This window comes from Heloderma suspectum, chromosome 2, assembly GCF_057233095.1.
Source record: "Heloderma suspectum isolate Gila_16-S chromosome 2, 16-S_ref, whole genome shotgun sequence".
Lineage (NCBI taxonomy): Eukaryota > Metazoa > Chordata > Lepidosauria > Squamata > Helodermatidae > Heloderma > Heloderma suspectum.
In genome coordinates, this window is record NC_139459.1 from 385,663,429 (window position 1) to 385,674,170 (window position 10,742).

The window sequence follows — 10,742 nt, forward strand, 5'->3', positions numbered from 1 at the left end:
CCTAAACCCCTAAAAAAATTGTAACCTTTTCATTTGGGGGTCACATCGCTCTAGCTTTGAAGAAAGGAAAAGTGTGTTCTTCTTTGTTAGTTGAGGAGAGAAAGATGCATGATTGAGGACCATGGTTTGCTTTTTAAAGAAAGCTATGGATTGGGAGGTTCTGGAAGGCTTCAGGGCTGGTCTTGAAAGAGGGACTCATGTGGCAGGGCCAAACGCCTTCCTCTTTTTGTCAGCTGAGATCCTGGCAAGGAGAGGGAACTGTTGGCATGGTCTCCCCTGTCTTACAGTAGCATCACCACCACTGCAAAGAGCCAGAGCGCATCACTCCAGTCTCCAGCTCAGCAGAGATCAGGGGTCAAAGGAGCTAACAAGGTCTCTGTGCTGACTCTGATCTGTTTCAGAGGTTGAGCCATTTGTGCAATTTGAGATGATGATTGTGCAAATTGAGGCAATTTTTCCTTGGGGCCAGCTAGGGATGTTGGAGAAATCCGCCACAGACTCCAGTGAGGCCGTATTCTTTGGAATCCTCCCCCCTGGAGTCCTTGGTGGAATGGCCTCCCACCACCACCACCCAGAATTCCCCTCTGGGATGGACCTACCTGGCGGCAGATGTGGTGGCGGCGGATGCAGCAGTGAATGCGGTGGTGGTGGCAGCAGCTCCGGCTTGTCTTCCGGCCGCTGACGGGCTGCTGCAGCCGCAAATGGCGGCCATCGTAGCCGCCGCCATTGGCATTCCTGCATTAGGCCGTGATAGGCTATGTAAACACTTACGTAGCCTATCACGGCAAAGAGCAGGCGCGCATATGGTGGCTGCTACACCATTTGCGCCCCTGCTCTTTGCAGTGACAGGCTATGGAAGTATTTACATAGCTTATTACGACATGGAGATCATGTCTTTCATGATCCCTCCTTTCTCTCATAGGGCCTACTATGATTTACTGCCCTGTGGAATTGATCATTATGAGTTGTTATTTTTAATATTTTGAAATAGTGGTTTTTATTAATACATTTCTAGGCCTACGCACAGTTTCTGCCTGAATCCTGAAGCAGACTGGGGTGATTTGTGCCAAAGCGGTCCAGTTCTGGAGTGGGTTGGGCTACTCTCAAAGGACATCGGGCTGCTCTGGACTGCTTTTGCCCAATCTGGGCTGCCACCCGCCCAGCCACACAAGCCCTCTGCTCCTTATCTAGACCCATGGGGAGTGCCCACTACCACTGCCATTTTGGAGGGAGTTGCCATGGTGATTCTCTTTTTTTGGTAAGTAAATGGTGCATAGACTGCAGCCAGAAAATGGCCATCTACATATTATTAGATGCATAAATGGGCCATTTATGCCTGTAACATTGCATAGTAGGCCCCTTTGTGGCTGCAATCTATGCACCATTTACTTAATGGAAGAAGCAGCATTGCTTGAAATTGTGACTCCATCCAAGACAGTGATGGCTGTGAGCGCTGTCACCGGGTCCAGGTAAGCAGGAGCAGGGGTTTGCCCGCTGGGCAGGGGTTGGGTGCGGGACACGTGGGACCAGGTGGGATGGGTGTTTTGGGTGTCCGGATCGCATTTCAGTAGGGGTATACGAACCCCACTCACCGATCTGCCTGGGGGGTCCTTGGGGGGGGAGACAATCCATTCCCCCCCGAATCCTCCCCAGCTTGCTCCGTCCACGGTGAGTCTGTAGAGCCGCCGTCCGGGCCCATCCACAGCCAGACTTGCGTCCAATACGCTGCTGTGTGAGGACGCAAATGCTGTCCGACGTAGCGGACGCAAATATTTACGTAGCCTATTTTACATAGCCTATAAATATTTATGTAGCCTATGACAAAAAGACCAGGGATAGAAATGGTGTCAGGCGTAGCGGATGCAAGGACTCAGCGGACGGACCTGGACCCGGCCGGTGCCAGGTAGGGTCCGTCCGGGATGAAGTTTGCAGGGTGGTGGTGAGGAATTGTCCATTCTGCCACGGACTCTGGGGGGCTGGATTCTTTAGAATCCAGCCTCTTTGGAGTCTGTAGCAGAATTCTCTGCCACCCCTACATTTCAGATCCAGAGGCCAAAGCAGGTTGGCCCTGCTCCGGATCACCCCAAGGCAGGTCAGGGCCAATTTGGCACTAAGGATGTACAGACTGTGCAAAATCCGCTTTGTCTGTGTTTTGCGGATTGTCATGCATCTTTCGTTCCATCGTCTGCCCACAGAAGGATGTGAATATTTTTTTTTTCAACATGCAGAAAAATGTGCAAATAATTACATAAATATCTACAGAAGTATTTACATAATTTACCTCAGTACACAACATTTAGCATATTGTTCCCCATTCAATTCAATGTTTCATCAGCAGAAACATACATTTTTTTTACACATTTATATGTGTAAATTTTGGGAAACTAAAAAAAAAAAACACATCTGAGAATCCATGGACTCCGCACGTCCTGAGGTGTGTTCTGCAGCAGATTCCTCAGGTGGGATTCTTAGAAATCCAAGCTCATTTCAATCCATCTTGATTTTCTCCAGCATCCCTATGTGGAAGGCCCACATCAGCCTCCGGAGTGGGTCGAGGGATCCCTGCACAGCCCGAGCATTTTTTTTCTGACTTGTAAGCTGCCTTGGCAGACGTTTATCCTCAAAGGTGAGATATAAATTAAAGGAAGAAAGGGAGGGAGGAAGGGAGGGATTCCTCAATTTAATTCTGTTCCTGATAAAACAGAGGTGCTAGATTACTTGATCATTCAAACAGGAAATAACAAGCAGTGACCTCAACCATCATATCTTCATTGCATTATGTTGTAGTAGGTCCTTGATAATTTTTTTGTATATCTCTGAAGGTTATTTGAAATGCGTTCAACTATAAATACTTAAGAATAAAAGCATTGGTAAGGCACACTAATCATTATTTTACTGAGCCCACATATTGTTAAATAAAATAGATGATACAAAAACAAAGTTTCACACTTTCTACTTTCTCCCCGTGACCATAATAATGAAGAGCACTTTAACTCAGTCACTTCCTCAATTTGCTTGAGGGTATGGAGCTCTCTCTCTCTTTCTCTGGCTATGGATTTGGAAAAGTCCCTGGAATGGTCAGCAAAAACAGGCTATAGACCCATTTATTTCCTCTCCAAAGGTCAACGCAGAGAAGGGCCTTTCCCAGCCCTGTCAACCAAGATCCTCTCCACCTAAGATGCCACTGATTGCAGCTTAAGATCGATAGGCATATGGTCAAGGAACACCAAATTACTTTGAATGAGTTCAAATCTCCAGGGCCAGATGAACTGCACCCTGGAGTAAGAAAGGAACTGGCAGAAGAACTCTCAGAACCACTGTCTGGTTCTGGCTTTTTTGTGACCAACAAAATGACCAACAAAAATGACCAACAAAAAAGCATCATGGCTTTTTTGTTGGTCATTCTCCATCAAAACTCAGGTCACAGTCACTCCCCCACTCCCCGCTTTCCCAACCCACATCAGAAGATGAAGCCCCATTAGTGAGTTCTCGGAAACATGTTTTTCTCCAGCTCTGCACCTGGGGCTCAAGCCACTCCAAGAGTCCACGAAGATGCACAGCTGATGATGCTCCCTTTTGTAAATATCAAAAACATCATGATTGATTCCGATTCTTGCCAAAGCTCAAGCGATTTCTGTCTTCTGGAGAATCCCTTTGAGACCAATGACCTAAGCAGCAGAAACGAAGGCAACATGAGACAACTTCTTGCACTATGCCTGAAAAGCCGGGTGTGTTAAACAGGTCCTGTGCTTCCTGTGCTGAGCTCCAGGGCATCTTGGGATGACCACGACTGTGGTGCAGTTTGGTGGAACTCTCTTTCAGCTCAGAACTCATTGACTTTAGAACGATATTGCAGCCTCGCACTTGCAAGACTTTTCTGGCTTCTTCTGATTTCGCAGCTGAGAGGACCAGTCAGAAGGAGCAAGACAGCAGAACCATCATGGTATCACTGCCGCTCCTGCTGCTGCTGTTGCTGCCTCATGCAGCCTGTGAGATGAAAAAGGCAAAATGCCCCTTGGATTCAATGAGAAATCAAATGGGAGCACTCAATTACTACCGGCCAGGAGACTACCTCATTAGTGGAGTCTTATCTTCACAATATCTTAAGTATCTCCAGCCATACATCTTTTCCGAGTCCCCTTTAACCAGGGTTGATTGGTAAGTAGTGATGATGAAATGCTTTTGTTGTTGTTCCTTGCATACTTCCAACCAAAAGTACAAACACCCTGTGGCAAGACACAGGCTGGGAGCTATGGTGTCTCTTTCTTGGGTGTAGACTAAACAAAAATGCCATCACATGGCTTTGCCCTCGGTCCCCAGGATAAATGCCTATATTACAAGGTAGCAAATGGATGTATTTGAATTCCAGCTATTCTGCAATGATCAGAGCCAGATGCATCATCCTTCCAACTGGATGTTTAGAGACAGGGTGAATGCACAAGCTGTGTTCCTTGGTGTGACAATTGGGGTTGCCACTTTCAAGTATCCCTCCCCCATATTTTTGAGTCCATGTGATTTTTTATAGTTCCCAGTCCCTATCTGCAGTAACTTCCAGTAAACTATCAGAAGAATGCATGTCCCATATCTCACAATGCCATTGTCAGATATTGGACATGCATTCTCAGTCTATAGATCCAGAAATTTCCCCTGTTGTCAAGCAGGTCATTGCCTTTTGTTTGTTCTTTCGGAACCAACTGCAAATCCAAGAGACTATGCAAAGCTGAGTTGAGATATCTTGCAACAGGCTGCTCCAGTTATGGGGTAAGAATCATGTGTGTGTGTGTGTGTGTGTGTGTGTGTGTGTGTATTTAAGCTTCCACCCTCATCAGTAGCTGTGCTGTCAAATGGATTTCAGGAGTGGATGAGTGGTGTATTGCCTACAAATTGTCCTCCAGATTACGGCCATTGTGACTAAGAGTTCTCAGTCTGTACATACATAAATTTTCATTGAATATACATGTCTTTGTGCGTGTGTGTGTATGTGTCCATGTGTGTGCATGATGCCCACTTGGTGCCAAATTCTTTTGTTTTCAGGGCCAGGTTAAGACATTTCTCTCAGGCGTTTGACAGCATGCAATGAGTTTTTAATCGGGTCCTGGTTTCATCCTATGGTTGATTATAATTGTGTTATATGTTTATTGTCTGGGCAGTATCCAACTGTGTGACTCTGTTAGCGCAAATGACAATGCAGAAGAGAAGAATCTCACTAAAGTTACAATCTGTTGCGCAAATACTTTGCACCTGCTTGTGCAATGGAAAGATTCAGCAGAGCTCTGCAGGCAGTATTTGAGTTCGCGGAACATCACCACTGATTTTATGTAAATGGTTTTACACTTTGTACAATGTATTTTAATTTTTGTAAAACACCCACAGAGCTTCAGTGATGGGGTGGCATAGAAATGTAAATATATAAATAGACCTTCATCTTCTAACACTGTGGACTTTCCCTCTCCAGGAATGAGGCAGAATCTCACCATCCTTGTTTTTAAACAGAAAATGGATATTTATTTACCTTGCAACAAGATTAGGTTTGCTCCTCCCTACTAGGATCAGCTCTTCTGAGATTTATATGGCCTTAAAAGGGCTTTAGATTTATAAAAGGAAGCAAATGACATTGTTGTTTTCATTGATTGTTTTGCAGTTTGCTAGAGCCAAGGTACTGGCATACCCTGGCCTTCTTGTTTGCCATTCAGGACATCAACCAGAACGCCAGGCTCTTACCCAACATCACCCTGGGCTATGATGTCTATAAGTCCTACTTCGATGGAACAACCACTTCCTATGCGATGCTGCAGCTGGTTGCTGGTGGGGAAAGCAATCTTCCAAACTACAGCTGTGGGAGAAAGAATCACCTGCTGGCTGTCCTTGACGGGGCTGAATCTGACCTCTCCATCCTGATTTCAACCATGTCGGGCATCTACAAAATCCCACAGGTGTGACTTGGGAGGGGAGAGGATGCTAAGTGCATAGAAATGTGAGCTGAGCACTTGCTTGGCTCGGATTCCGCTTCAAGGTGCCTCTGCCCATTGGGAAAGATGGTCCTCTGGAGTGTGTGCTGGAGGTGGGTAGTGGCAGCGGTGGAGCTTTGGAATGGGAGCCAGGGCATCCAAAAGTGACATTGGAGGAGGACCATGTTCAGTTCTCGCCTCAGGAGCTGGAGTGGTGGGGCAGGTGCCGAGGGACCACGGGCTCAGAACCCTTCTAATCCAAACTTCTAATCTTTTGGTGGCACCTGGATGGAAGCAGAACCCAAACAGCGTATGGCTCCCATCTGCAGTTTCCATCTACCATGTTAAGTATCATTTTAAGAATCTTCCAGGGTTCATCCTGACCTTCCAGGGTAGTTCAGCATTTGTTGAAAAGATTCCTTTCCCCTTACTGCCATAGTTACACTAGAACATAGGGCATGATGCATGTGACAACAGTGGCATTTTCCACACAGCCCGCCACACTGATTATGCTGGGAAACATGATGCACTCTCCCTAAAAGTGGGCTAGATGAAACAACTCTCAGGTGGATACACAGTTGACTTCAGAATCGGACTCAAAGGGTGCTTATCAATGGGATCTTCTCAAACTGGGGAGAGGTAATGAGTGGGGTACCAGAGGGCTCAGTCCTGGGCCCAGTGCTCTTCAACATTTGTATTAATGACTTGGAGGAGGAGGCGCAGGGAAATACTAATAAAATCTGCAGATGACACAAAATTGATTGGGATAGCTAATACCCCGGCAGACAGAAATAGAATTCAAAGTGATCTTGATAGGCTGGAGAACTGGGCAGAAAACAACAGGATGAAATTTAATAGGGATAAATGCCAAATTCTGCACCTAGGAAAATAAAAGCAAATGCACAGTTACAAGATGGGGGATACTTGCCTCAACAATACTACAAGTGAGAAGGATCTTGGAATTGTTGTCGATCACAAGCTGAATACGAGCCAACAATGTGATGTGGCTGCAAAAAAGGCCAATGCTATTTTTGGGCTGCATTAATAGAAGTATAGCTTCCAAGTCATGTGGAGTACTAGTTCCCCTCTACTCAGCACTGGTGAAGCCTCATCTGGAGTACTGTGTCCAGTTCTGGGTGCCACACTTTAAGAAGGATGCAGACAAACTGGAGAGGGTTCAGAGGAGGGCAACAAAGATGATCAGGGGACTGGGAACAAAGCCCTATGAGGAGAGACTGAGAGAACTGGGCATGTTTAGCCTTGAGAACAGAAGACTGAGGGGATATATGATAGCACTCTTCAAGTACTTGAAAGGTTGTTGCAGAGAGGAAGGCCAGGATCTCTTCTCGATCATCCCAGGACACGGAATAATGGGCTCACATTACAGGAAGCCAGATTCTCGCTGAACATCAGGAAAAACCTCCTGACTGTTAGAGGAAAAAGACAGTGGAACCAAAGACCTGGGGAGGTGGTGGGCTTTCCCACACTGGAGGCATTCAAGATGAGGCTGGAGAGCCATCTGTCAGGGATGCTTTTACATGGAATCCTGCACTGAGCAGGGGGGTGGACTTGATGGTCTTATATGAATCATTATCTATGATTCTATGCACACTTTTGTTTCCCAGCAGAATCACTGGGGGTTTACTAACTCATCCTATTCATTTCAGTGGGTTTACTCTAAGTAAGACATTTTGTTTGATTCTATCCTTGGATTTCAGCTGTGTGACTGTTTCTGATGATAGGGGTGGGTTTTAGCCCCCACAGGCTTCCACTGGGGAGAATGCACCCCCAGATACATGTTCACCTCCAGTATCAGAGGCACTATGCTTATGTACACCAGTTGGTGGGGGACATGGGCAGAAGGGTGCTTTGGCACACATGTCCTGCTCTGGGTTTCACATTGGCACTGATTGGCCGCTGTGCAAACAGAAAGCTGGACTAGATGGACCCTTGGTCTGATACACCATGGCTCTTCTTATGTTCTTATGATTTTTGTATGATGTTATGCACCTCTGAGCTAAAGGCACACCCCCACAGCCTTTGCTGCTCACATTGTCAATCCATTGCTGAAATATCTCAATGGGGCTCTAGCGTGTCCCCCAAACAGTTTCTGGAACAGAGTAGTGTGGGAGGGCTAAATCTTTCCTGTATGGTGGGATCACTTGAGGAAAGGAGGAAGTTCAACCTACATTTAGTGGTGTCTTCAACTGTGCCACAGTACTGTATTTTGTATGAGTGAAAGAATGGACCTGCAGCTTTTCCTGCTCATGTTGTCCCTTGTTGGCTGTAATTCCTGGATAATGTGCTAGTGTGTCCCCTAAACAGTTTCAGGAAAAGAGTTGTGTGTGGGATGGCTAAATCTTCCCTTGATGGATTGCTCACTTGAGGCAAGGAGTAGGTTCAACCTACATGTAGTGGTCTCTTCAACTGTACAGTTAAACTGAATTCAGCATGAGTGAAAGATTAGCATTTGCTCCATTGGGGAAAAGAATGGGAGTGCCTTTGGGATGCTGTATCAAGAAGGATTGCTGGGGAATTTTGGTAGGGATGTCAGAGATTTCTGCGATGGATCTTGGTGAGGCCAAATGCCAGTGCATTTGGCCCCCCCAAATCCGTTGCGGAATGAAGCCCCGGACCCCCAACCCAACCCACGAAAGGCGCACGGGACAAAGTCCCTGCCGCCCCACCCCACGAAAGGCTCGCAAAACGGAGCACTTACCTGCTCCTATCTGTGCTGCTTTGCGAATGGCGGCCATCCTGCGGCCGCCATTCGCTTCCTCCTCTTCCTAGCCATGATAGGCTACATAAATACTATGGGGAAAAAACCCAGCATATACAAATGGTGGTAGCTGCTGCCATTTGCATACGCTGGGTTCCCCCCCACACACCGCCGTGATAGGCTACGTAAATACTTATGTAGCCTATCACAGCCTCCGCAGGGACACAAATGGCATCCCTGTGTTAGCTGTGATAGGCTATGTAAGTATTTACGTAGCCTATCACGGCGGTGTGGGGGGGGAACCCAGCGTATGCAAATGGCAGCAGCTACCGCCATTTGCATATGTTGGGTTTTTTTCCCCCCTGCCGTGATAGGCTATGTGAATATTTACATAGCCTTTCATGGCTCAATACAGGGATGCAAATGGCGGCGGCTACGACAGCTGCCATTTGTGTCCCTGCAGGGCTGCCCAGCGGCTGGATGTCCAGTTGCGGGTGGCCGGAACCAGCCGGGCAGGATTCTGAGGGGAGGGACGGAGCGCCTCACCCTCCACGGATGCCCCTGCATGGAGCCAGGTAAGGGATTCGTACATCCCTAAATTTTGGAACCCCGCCTCAACATAGACCCCACACCTATCATAGTGAGATGCATTTCGTTGGATGTTAATAATTCCTGGTCAACAATTATTTGATCTTTATTTTGTATTATTTATTTATTTACACTACATTCAAAACAAACAAACAAACACCAAGGTAAGAACATTAAAGCACAATAAGAACTGGGCAGAAAAAAAACCACATTAAAACCAGTACCAGACTGAAACAAAATCAGATGATATCCTGGAGAAAAGCAAAGCAAAGCTAAACACCAGTCTTTTCCTTTCCTCACTAGATGAGTTATGGTGTTGTTGCACATGTTTTTAATGAGAAAACTCAGTTTCCCTTTGTCTACCGGATGGCCCCAAAGGAAGAAACCCAGTACCCAGGGATCGTCCAGCTTCTCTTGTTTTTTGGATGGACGTGGATTGGACTTTATGCTCCAGACACCGACAATGGAGAGAGGTTCATGAGGGCCTTGACACCACTCATGATCAGTCGTGGGATTTGTGTTGCCTTCTCAAAAAGACTACCACGAAACATCATGTACCAAATGTCTGAGAATGAACTACCTGTCATGTGGATAACAGTCAAAGTAATGGTTTTCTATGTGGATTCTCACTATGGCTTTTTTCCAATGATCCATATACAAAGAGGACTTCAAATGAAACAAACTGGGGCAAAACTCTGGATCACAACAACTTTTCAGGACATCAATATGATCTTGTGTGAGAAACCTTCTTTCTTTCCATTCCTCCATGGTTCTTTGTCCTCCATAATGAAGACCCCCAAAAGGACAAAATATGACTACTACGAACCATTTTCTGTTGCTACTGCACAGTTTTGGGAAACATCCTTTCAATGTTTGTATTCCAAGCATGTGTTATCCAAGAAACGTTGGATAAGATGCACAGAGAAAGAGCAACTGGCCACACTGCCCCAGGAGGAGATAGAGAGAGCCCTGTCTCAAGACAGCTTCAGTACGTACAACAGTGTCCAAGCTGTGGCACGTGCCTTAGATGCTGCATATCCATCCCGATATAAACGGATGTTGATGGTGGGTAGAGGAGGCAGGCTGGAATATCAAAGGCTGAAGCCCTGGCAGGTATTCCCTTCTCCTTTTTCAATACCAATGCCAGTGGAGGCTGGTGGTGCCTATGTCAGTGGAGCTGTGAATCCGCTCTGAGTTTCAGTCACAACCAGTAGCTCCTATAGAGTTCTGACTAAATCCCAGTGCAGAGTGACAGCCCCATTGGAATAGGAGCCACCAGCCTCCACCGACCACCGCAAATGTCAAAAGATTCAGAATCAAAATGTCTGTGCATGTGCTAAAGCATGTCAATGCACTCTCCCCAAACGCTCCCCTGGGCCCCTTCGGAAAAAGTGTTTATTTCTTTTTTGAAGGTTGAGGATAAAATAGGGGTGTACGAATGACTTGCCCCATTCTGCTGGGGCCATCCACTGGGGGAGGGAGGCAAT